Source organism: Passer montanus, unplaced genomic scaffold, assembly GCF_014805655.1.
Source record: "Passer montanus isolate IOZ18808 unplaced genomic scaffold, ASM1480565v1 scaffold88, whole genome shotgun sequence".
NCBI lineage: Eukaryota > Metazoa > Chordata > Aves > Passeriformes > Passeridae > Passer > Passer montanus.
In genome coordinates this window covers 2,657,813-2,666,225 of record NW_024374145.1, presented here as the reverse complement: position 1 = coordinate 2,666,225, position 8,413 = coordinate 2,657,813, and the positions used below count along the sequence as shown (strand labels likewise).

Here is an 8,413-nt window from a genome sequence, read left to right as displayed (position 1 = left end):
CATTAAAAACCCCTCAAAAACCTAAATTAAGGGAGCATGAGGAGATGGACAAGGAACATATTTTTCATTGGTACCTCTGATTTTGAACCCCCTAGTAGCTATAGTAAATTTGGAGTTTCTAAGAGAATGGGAAGTGCTTTTCTGAGTTTAATAGGTAATGTATGAAATACTAATGTTATCTGGTTTTATTATTTGCCACTTGGAAAATGTGAGTCTAAGTATATGAGAAAGGCATTTCTGAAAAGAAATGCTTATTTTTCACTAGTTTCCCTCACAGTAAGGTACTGTGGAAAAGTCTTAAGTCCATGATTCAGCCTGATCATGAAGCATGATTACAGGGCTCTTCCCTTGATTGGGAAAGTGCTACATGCTACTAGGAATGCAGGCATATAAAGATGGTTATTCAGTGATCATTTGTCACGCTGATGAATTAAAGGACAAAGTGGCTAGTGGAAGCAATGCAAGTGGTTCTCTGTCATCTTTTGATTAGGTCATTAGGTTGGAGATGAAGCATCTTGTAATTAAGTTCATGGAAAGTTACATTCACTTACTGTTAATTGCTGACAGATGAAGATACTCTTGTTAGCAATTAACTGTCATATGAAAGGAAATTTAAAGTCATATGTTTGAAGTTCTTTATTTTTCTAACATGAAAGTTATTTTAGGATTTTTAAAATTTGTTATTAAAGGTTTCAGGTTGTCTTAAGATCTCACCAGTTATTTTGTGGGTTTTTTTTCTGCCTATCTTGATAAATAAATATTAGGCATAAATGAACATGCTGTGCATAATACATTTACATGTTTAATGTCTAACTTCACTAAAAACTCTCCAGCCAGAATCTCATCAGTAGAGTTGCTTTAGTTTTGGAAAGTTAATGTTCTGAAATTTATAACCTGTGTAGCCCCTGTGTCACACAGCTGAACTCATCTGAAACTGGTAACCTAGTCAGCTGTCTGGGGTTGTGATTTCCTTTTTTGTATTGGCATACAGGAAGAATTCTTACAAGGTAGAAAAAAATATCAGTGGATTCAATCATATTTTTTCTCGGTTTTTTTTAAAAATTTTTAAATGCAGCATTATGGCAGTATTCAACTTTTCAGGATGCTTTGAATGTTTGATCTGAAAATGAGAAAAACTTATAGGCTTTGGAATAAAAGTAACTGATACTGGAAGGGAAATGAAAAATACTGCAGAAATTTTGTTACATATTTTAATATTGTGGATGAAATATATATGTGAGTTATAAGTAGGATTACAGCTATGTTAGGATTTGAGTCTTTCATTTCCAATGTATCAATTCTTTCTTCTTTTGAAATGTACAGAGAAAGTGCTAAGGTAGCCACCTTCCTCCACAATCTATTATTTGAAAATAGGCAATTAGGAGAGCAAATAATTTAATGTTAGTTGACAGATCATTAGCCTGTAAGACAAAAAGTAAGAAAAGAGAGGAGCCTAAGAAAGCAGTAATTATATTTGCAGTTGAGGGGAAAAAAAATCTTAATTGTGAAGCATGGTAATAGCCACAGGTTAGGCACAAGAAAGCAGAAAATTGCTAGTACACAGAAAATTAGGACTGTACCTCTTTGCTGGCACTGAATCCACCTGAATCTGAACATTAATTGGCACTTGTAGGCTGATCTCTGTACTATTCCTTCATGACCTGGAGCTGTCCTGGGGGATGGTACTGCTGAGTACCTGGGTGAATGACAGCTGTGATGGGCACATTTGGGCCTCGTTTCCCAGAGGGCTGGGTCTTCATTAGGATGGGCTTTGAATGGAGGAAAATACTCTCTGCTCCTGGTAAAGATAAAATAGCTGGACTGTTTCATATGCTAAAATTGGGTTTATATGTCCTTCCATTTCAGGAGAGAGGAGCTGGGGGCATGTGTTGCAATGAGCAGCTACAGACTGGAGCCTGATATTGAAATGGGAATTTCACGAGACTGAAACAGTAAGCTGGACAGCCCCACGAGTAGCTTTTTAAAATAGATATTTTCTTTTAAAGAGTGATTTAGGGTGGGTTGTTACTTCATCCCAAACCTACATTCAAACTTCTTGGCTTTCTGGATCATGTAATTTATGGTATGAGGCAAATCTTATTACAGATCTTTCATAATGAAGGAGAGGTATAAGAAACACTTAGCCTACATTGAAAACTGCTGCCAGATCTGTGTGTGGTGATATAGTCACCACCTGTGAGCAAAACATTCCAGTAGGGAACAGCAGTACCAGCAATGGGAGAGGGATGTCCTAGGACAGGGTAGAACACATTTACAGAAAGAAAGGGGTTATATATATATATATATAAATTTTTTTTTAAAGGAATTATAATGAGTTAACAGCAAAGACTGGTCTGGAACTAAGTTTTCACTCTAGGCAAATCAGTAAAATGTGTTCTACTGTTAATTTTAGATGAGTTAATGGAGGGTATGATAAATCCCCAGATAAACAGTCACTACCTGAAATGCGATTCACTAAGTAATACATTGGGGTTTTGGATGGCTGTTTAATTATAATTAGATATATTATAATTTTTCAAAGTATTTTTTCCACTTTTAATTTTTTTTAAAGAAAAAGCAAAGAACTTTTTAATTAAATTAAAATTGAAGAAAAGTCTGTTGTTCTCTTTTCAATGTTCTTTCAGAATGCTTACCTTTTGTTACATTTTCTTCTCTTCTCTCCCAATACTAAAAGTTTTCTTTAATTAATTTCCATTTCTTCATGGCAAATTATTAGGAAGTAGAATCTGTAGTGGAGATTAAAGCAAATGTGAAGTTTTCTGTATTCCCTGAGAAACCTGGGTTCTGAATAGCTTTGAATAACATGCAGTTCTTGAATATTATCTAATTATGTGCTGGGGTTTTTTTTAAACAAATTCCTAGGAGAATAAAATAAATGCTCTCTTTCATTATAGTTGAAAGTCCCCATTTTGCAAAGACATATGCATAGCAGTTTAGTAGCTGCTCAAAATTTATGAACTATATATTTTTCTCTGTTTGAAGTACATTTTTGGAGAGGCAATTTAAGAAATCTTTTAGATTGCCGGTGAGATATCTAGTCCTATAAAGTTATTCTATAGGACACAGTACAGTACAAATCTTAAAAATTATAGTACACATCCTTCATTTAAAAAAAAAGGGTATTGAATTTCAATGACATGCTTAGATGACTTTGAATTGAAAAATGGAGGAAAATAATAAACAGATTTATGGAAAAAAGACATCTTCTCTGCAGGAGAATGAATGAAACAAACTTGATTAAATTTTGGAGCGAGTCTGTCCCTCTAAAATCTGAATATATTGTAAATATAATACAGCATTTGTAAAAAAAAAAAAAAAAAGGATCTTGTCAGTCAAATGACAGCTGACAAAGCTAGGAGCTCTCAGCAACAGTATTCCATCTAGTTATTCTGATTTTTTTCACTTTGTTTTATCTTCTTTTTGTATACCTTTATGATTGCTGGAATCTGGGACTTCTCTGATACAAATATGTGATTCTCCTGATCTGTTTTACAGCCCCTTCAATTTTCTGTTCTGTGTCTATCCATTGATTCTAACTTTAAAGTCCAGGAGAATATGGGGTAGCAGATATAGGTATATCCCTCTTGTCAGAGGAATGATGCATTGCTGTATAGTAATTGACATTTTTAAAGACTGTTGTCCTTGCATATTTCACAAACTGCTTTCCCTCACTAATACAGGAAAGCAGAGTAGAGGAGTGAACTTATAACTGATTTCGGAGGAAATAAGATAATCTAAATACTTAGATAAAACAAAAATTTCCCTTAGAATTTAATTTGAAATCAAAGTTTTCAAACACAACTACCTTGGCTTATGCTGTTTCTTGCTGAAGTGCTGTTTCTGGGCACATGTACAAACATATTAATGCACACAAAAATAGCATAAAAAGTCAAATGCATCAAGTTCAATTTTTATGTGGTTCTGTTGGCCAGATTTTCTTTATTATTTTGCATTTTCTCAGCTACCAAGTACAGGTTCTGAGAATTTCAGAAGTTCAGGGTACCCTACAGGTATGAACTGTAGCCACAAAATGGAATTAGGTTGGGATAGCTGAAATCTTCTAGTGAGTGCAGATGAACAGGGCTGCTCTGTACTTTTTAGTTTCAGTTAAGGACAATCAAAGCTTCTTTGCCTGTTAATTTGTGAGCTATAGAATTGGCTTTTTTTTTTTTTTACAAAGTTTTAAAAATTTTTAAATTTACCAGTATTGTCTAGTAAATCAGACAACACTGAAGAAATACTATGTCAGCACTGAAACTTTCTGAGCTAATCTAAATGATGACTTTTAATCAGTATTTTTGTATTCATAAAACAAGTATTTCAGGCCATGGAGATTTATTCTTTGTGCAGCAATGAGCCCAATAGTTCATGCTTGACTTGAGAGGTGTTGAATGGTACTAAAATTTGTTGTGGCTGGTTCTGACTTGCTTGTGCCAAACTCTCTTAAGGATGCAATTCTCTTCAGTTCTCCAGATTTTTCTCTGTCATACAGAATAAGCAATTTCTTATTCTAATTTAATTTTTCTTATTCTAATTTAAACATAGATTCATGTAAGAACTTTAAAAACTGTAAGCTAATTAATGCTTATTGTGAATGTCATTCATAATGATATTTTGTGTTAAAAGTAGCTTCCACCAGTGGTTTCTCTCCATCACGTCAGAGAATAGTATGAGCTGTTAATTAGTGTCAACATTTCATCAGAAACTTTTGCTGTTTTCTGGAAGCCCTGACTTCTGGAGGGAAGACCCTATTTTTTATTAGAAAAATAGAAGCATATGTTTTAGATCTTTTGGTTCATCTCTTTTGCATGGAAAAGCCTGAAAATATCTTCCTCCCTAGTGCTTAGATAATACAATGAAAAGGGATCTATCAGAAGAAAAAAAAAAGTTTTTAAAAGACATTTGAGGAAAGGGATTGTTTCAGGAGAAGTAAACTTTGACTAATGAATTTATAAGGCCAGGAATTGACAGGACTGTCTTTCTGCTAGAACTGAACTTGTGCAACTGGAGGCACAGAAATGACTGCTCCCTTTTATCTTGCTTGTGTCAGCTAACAATTTAATCTCCTCTGTTTGCTGTGCAGGTCAGATGCTTTTCTTGGTCAGTGGATTACAGGAACAAAAGCTCCTGTGCTTGTGAGACAATTACTCTCATCTTCCCACTGTGTGTTATAAATTGAGATAATCTTTCAGATATTAAATAGATGCATTTAGATTCTGAATAATTTGGTGCTCAGCAGTGTGCTCTTCTGATCACTCAGTTATGAGTCCACCTTTCATTTGGAGATCACCTTAACAAAAGAAGGTGTCATGCAGACAATAATCTGGTGCTCCTCTTTAATCATTCACTTATGCAAAGTTTCTGTATCTGCTTTTCAAAGAAAATTCAGGATGTGAGGTTGGCAGGAGTCCCAGCTGATTCATGGTGGTTATTGTGTAAAACAGTCTCGAGCAAAGCCATGGACTCTTCTGATTCTTTTGTCTTTTATATCAGTGTGTAAATCTTGGGCAGGTGTGCATGAGACTGGGAGAGATGGGATCTGGATATTTAAGGCTGGGTTGGATGGGGCTCTGAGCAAACTGGTCTAGTTGAAGGTGTTGGAAAGACGTGGTCTTCAAGGTCCTCTTCCAACTTGAACTATTCTAGGATTCTATGGTGTGCTTCACTGTAGTCCAGCTGTTGGCTTAATACTAACAGATGTGTGCTGGGGTGCTAGATGAGGCTGTTCTTGGCCTCTGTTTCCTTTGCAAAGAGCCTGAAGGGCTGCTGTCATACCCTTCCCCAGCTGCCCTTCCTACTCTCTGGTCCCCAGGGAGTGCAGAACAGCTGCTGACACTGACTTGCACACATATGGGCTGGTGAAGGAGTGCAGGCCTCCTTTGTACCCTCTCACCTTCTTTGCTGGCTTAGGTGCTTTAAAGGTAGGTCCATCAGTATTCATTCACTGGCCTGTCCTTTCTGCATCCCTTTATTTGGCTTTTTTAAGGATATTAGCTTGTGTGAGAAGAGAAAATGGACAACTGGCCCCATTAGAATCACTGCATAAACTGGCACTGTATCATTTTCTTGTTTGTGTCCAGCTAAACTTTGATTTCTGTCAGTTTTATTATTCAAATGGTGTGAATAAAATCTGGCAGTGTAACAGAACATTCAAGACACAAACAGTGTCCTTTAACACCTGCCTGAATTCACTCATTCATTAAATAAGCCATCCTCTGCTGTGCAGACTGACTCAGCTCTGGAGCCCTTCACATGGGGAAAAGCTTATCCACAGTAGAGGGGATGTCATGGCCCATCAAAAGCCCCCCACAGGGGATCCCTGTATCTCCAGCACCCATTCATTGTGGTAGCCCCGGGGCCAGGGAGGATGGGGAGTGGAGGGGGACAGCTGCCACACCTGGGCACAAAACAAAACAGATCAAATCCCAATATTGTAGAAACAGGCAATCCCCCAGCTGGGGAATAATGTGCATTGACTCCCATGATTTCAGAAAGCTGAACAATTGCTTTATTAAGCTATACTATATTACACTAATACTATACTAAATTATATACTTAAGAGATACTATACTAAGCAATACTAAAGAAAACCCTGTGACTGTCTCCAGACAGTCACGACACACATGGATCTAATTGGTCAAGGAATCAAAACAACCTTCACCAGTGTCCAATTAGCAAATCACTTTGGGTAAACAATCTTCATAACACATTCCACAGTGAACAGGAGTAGTGGATAGAGATAAGAATTGTTTTCTCTTCTCTGAGCTTTTCACTGCCTTCCCCAGGAAAAGTCCTTGGGAAAGTTGTCCCTGGTGCTCTCTTTTGAGCTGTGGCCATACCTCAAAACTAGAATGGGATCATAAAACATCCCCAAGACACTTCTCTCTGCCTCTTTTGCTATTAAATAAAATAATTTTTTTTTTTTTTTGGCACAAGCATCTAACTTTCTTTGGTTTTAACCACATTTTTGGGTATATTTTGTACCTTCAAAATTCTTTCCATTTTATTTGCAGAGACCTAATTTTCTTTGCTCTTCTGGGTTTAAACCAGATCATAACAACATGTTTGTACAACCTCGGGTGCTCTATTGCTTGTCTCTCTGTGTGCTTTTGAGGGAGTCTTTGGGTCACAGGAAAACCACTTTTACTTACTCTCAGCTTGCCTCCCTCATTGCTTTGGATTTGTAACCCCAAGGTAGCTGGAGCTCATACATGCCAAGCCTAGCAAAATTCATTGTCTTTGTACCCTGGTTTGTTCTCATTGCTGTGGCTCTGATATAGAGATTAAATATCCGTATCGTTAAAAAGAAGCTCAGCTTTAGACAAAACTGTTCATTGTTCTTAAAGGATGATGGATTCATGTCCATAGGCTCCTTGGCTGGCACCATATCTTCCCTTCATCTTTTCTCCACAGATATTGCACTGTCACGAGAGGGAGTGCAGTAGGAACATCACTGGTTGAGAATGCTGAGTCCAGAAAATTTTGGGTTTGTGCCTTACCATACAGTGGATTTGTCTATGTATAAAATCAATGAGGTTCCAAAAGTCTTGGGATATTGCTAGAAATATTACTAGAAATGAATTGGTTTAAGTATGAACATCTCACCTGCCTCAGTTCTATAGTCCTTGTTCTTTTGAGGAAAATATTTGATATTTCAAAGAAGTAATACAAAATGCAGGAAAGCTTCTTTGGCATGTTGACATGGGGATCTTGCAGACAAAGCAACACAATTTATTTGTGCTTATTGTCATATTCATCTTAATTTTTTATCAGTTTTGGAGTGTTTGTATCCTTAAAGTAAATAGAATTACTTCTAATATGTTTAATTTTTTTTTAAAGTGTTGTGTTTTTTCTTCAGCTTTCATGCTCACACCTCAGACACACCACAAGGAAGAAACCTGGCTTGTTCTTCAATTATCAACAATTCATCATCAATTGCAGCAGGATGGGCTTCTGACCTAATGCATCTTTTGTGATAGCTCTTGATGAAGTAGGTAACAGCTATTTTTGGTAAGCCTCAGTTAAAGTCCATTAAGTCTTTATTTCAGTAGCCTGCAATGGAGATCAACTGAAATCACAAGATTGGGGTCAGAATTAGACAGAATATTAGAAAATGGAAACTTTTGTCCTCTCCCTCAGTACTACAGAGCTCACAGGGAAGGATACACTGCTGATGGTTCTTTTCCTACCGACATAATTCACCAAAGGCAGTTCTGAAATAACTTTGGTTTTGTACTTGGAGACAGTGATTGAAAGCCTCTTTGCAAGTATATATTTGTTAGGCAGGCAAAAGACACCTGAAACAGTTTTTTGTTTTGCAAGGGTAGGAGATAGGGTTGTTTAGCAATAAAGATTACCTTCGCACTCTTTCTGTCTTAGATGGCTGTAACTC

General features: G+C 36.7%; 1 long non-coding RNA gene across 1 annotated transcript; it reads left to right on the top strand.

Moving 5' to 3' along the window:
- The first annotated feature begins 1,833 nt into the window (after positions 1-1,833).
- Positions 1,834-7,972, top strand: LOC120513755. The gene is made up of 3 exons (XR_005630355.1): positions 1,834-1,952; positions 7,435-7,507; positions 7,880-7,972. It is a non-coding gene; the product is annotated as an uncharacterized LOC120513755 (long non-coding RNA).
- Positions 7,973-8,413: the final 441 nt, after the last annotated feature.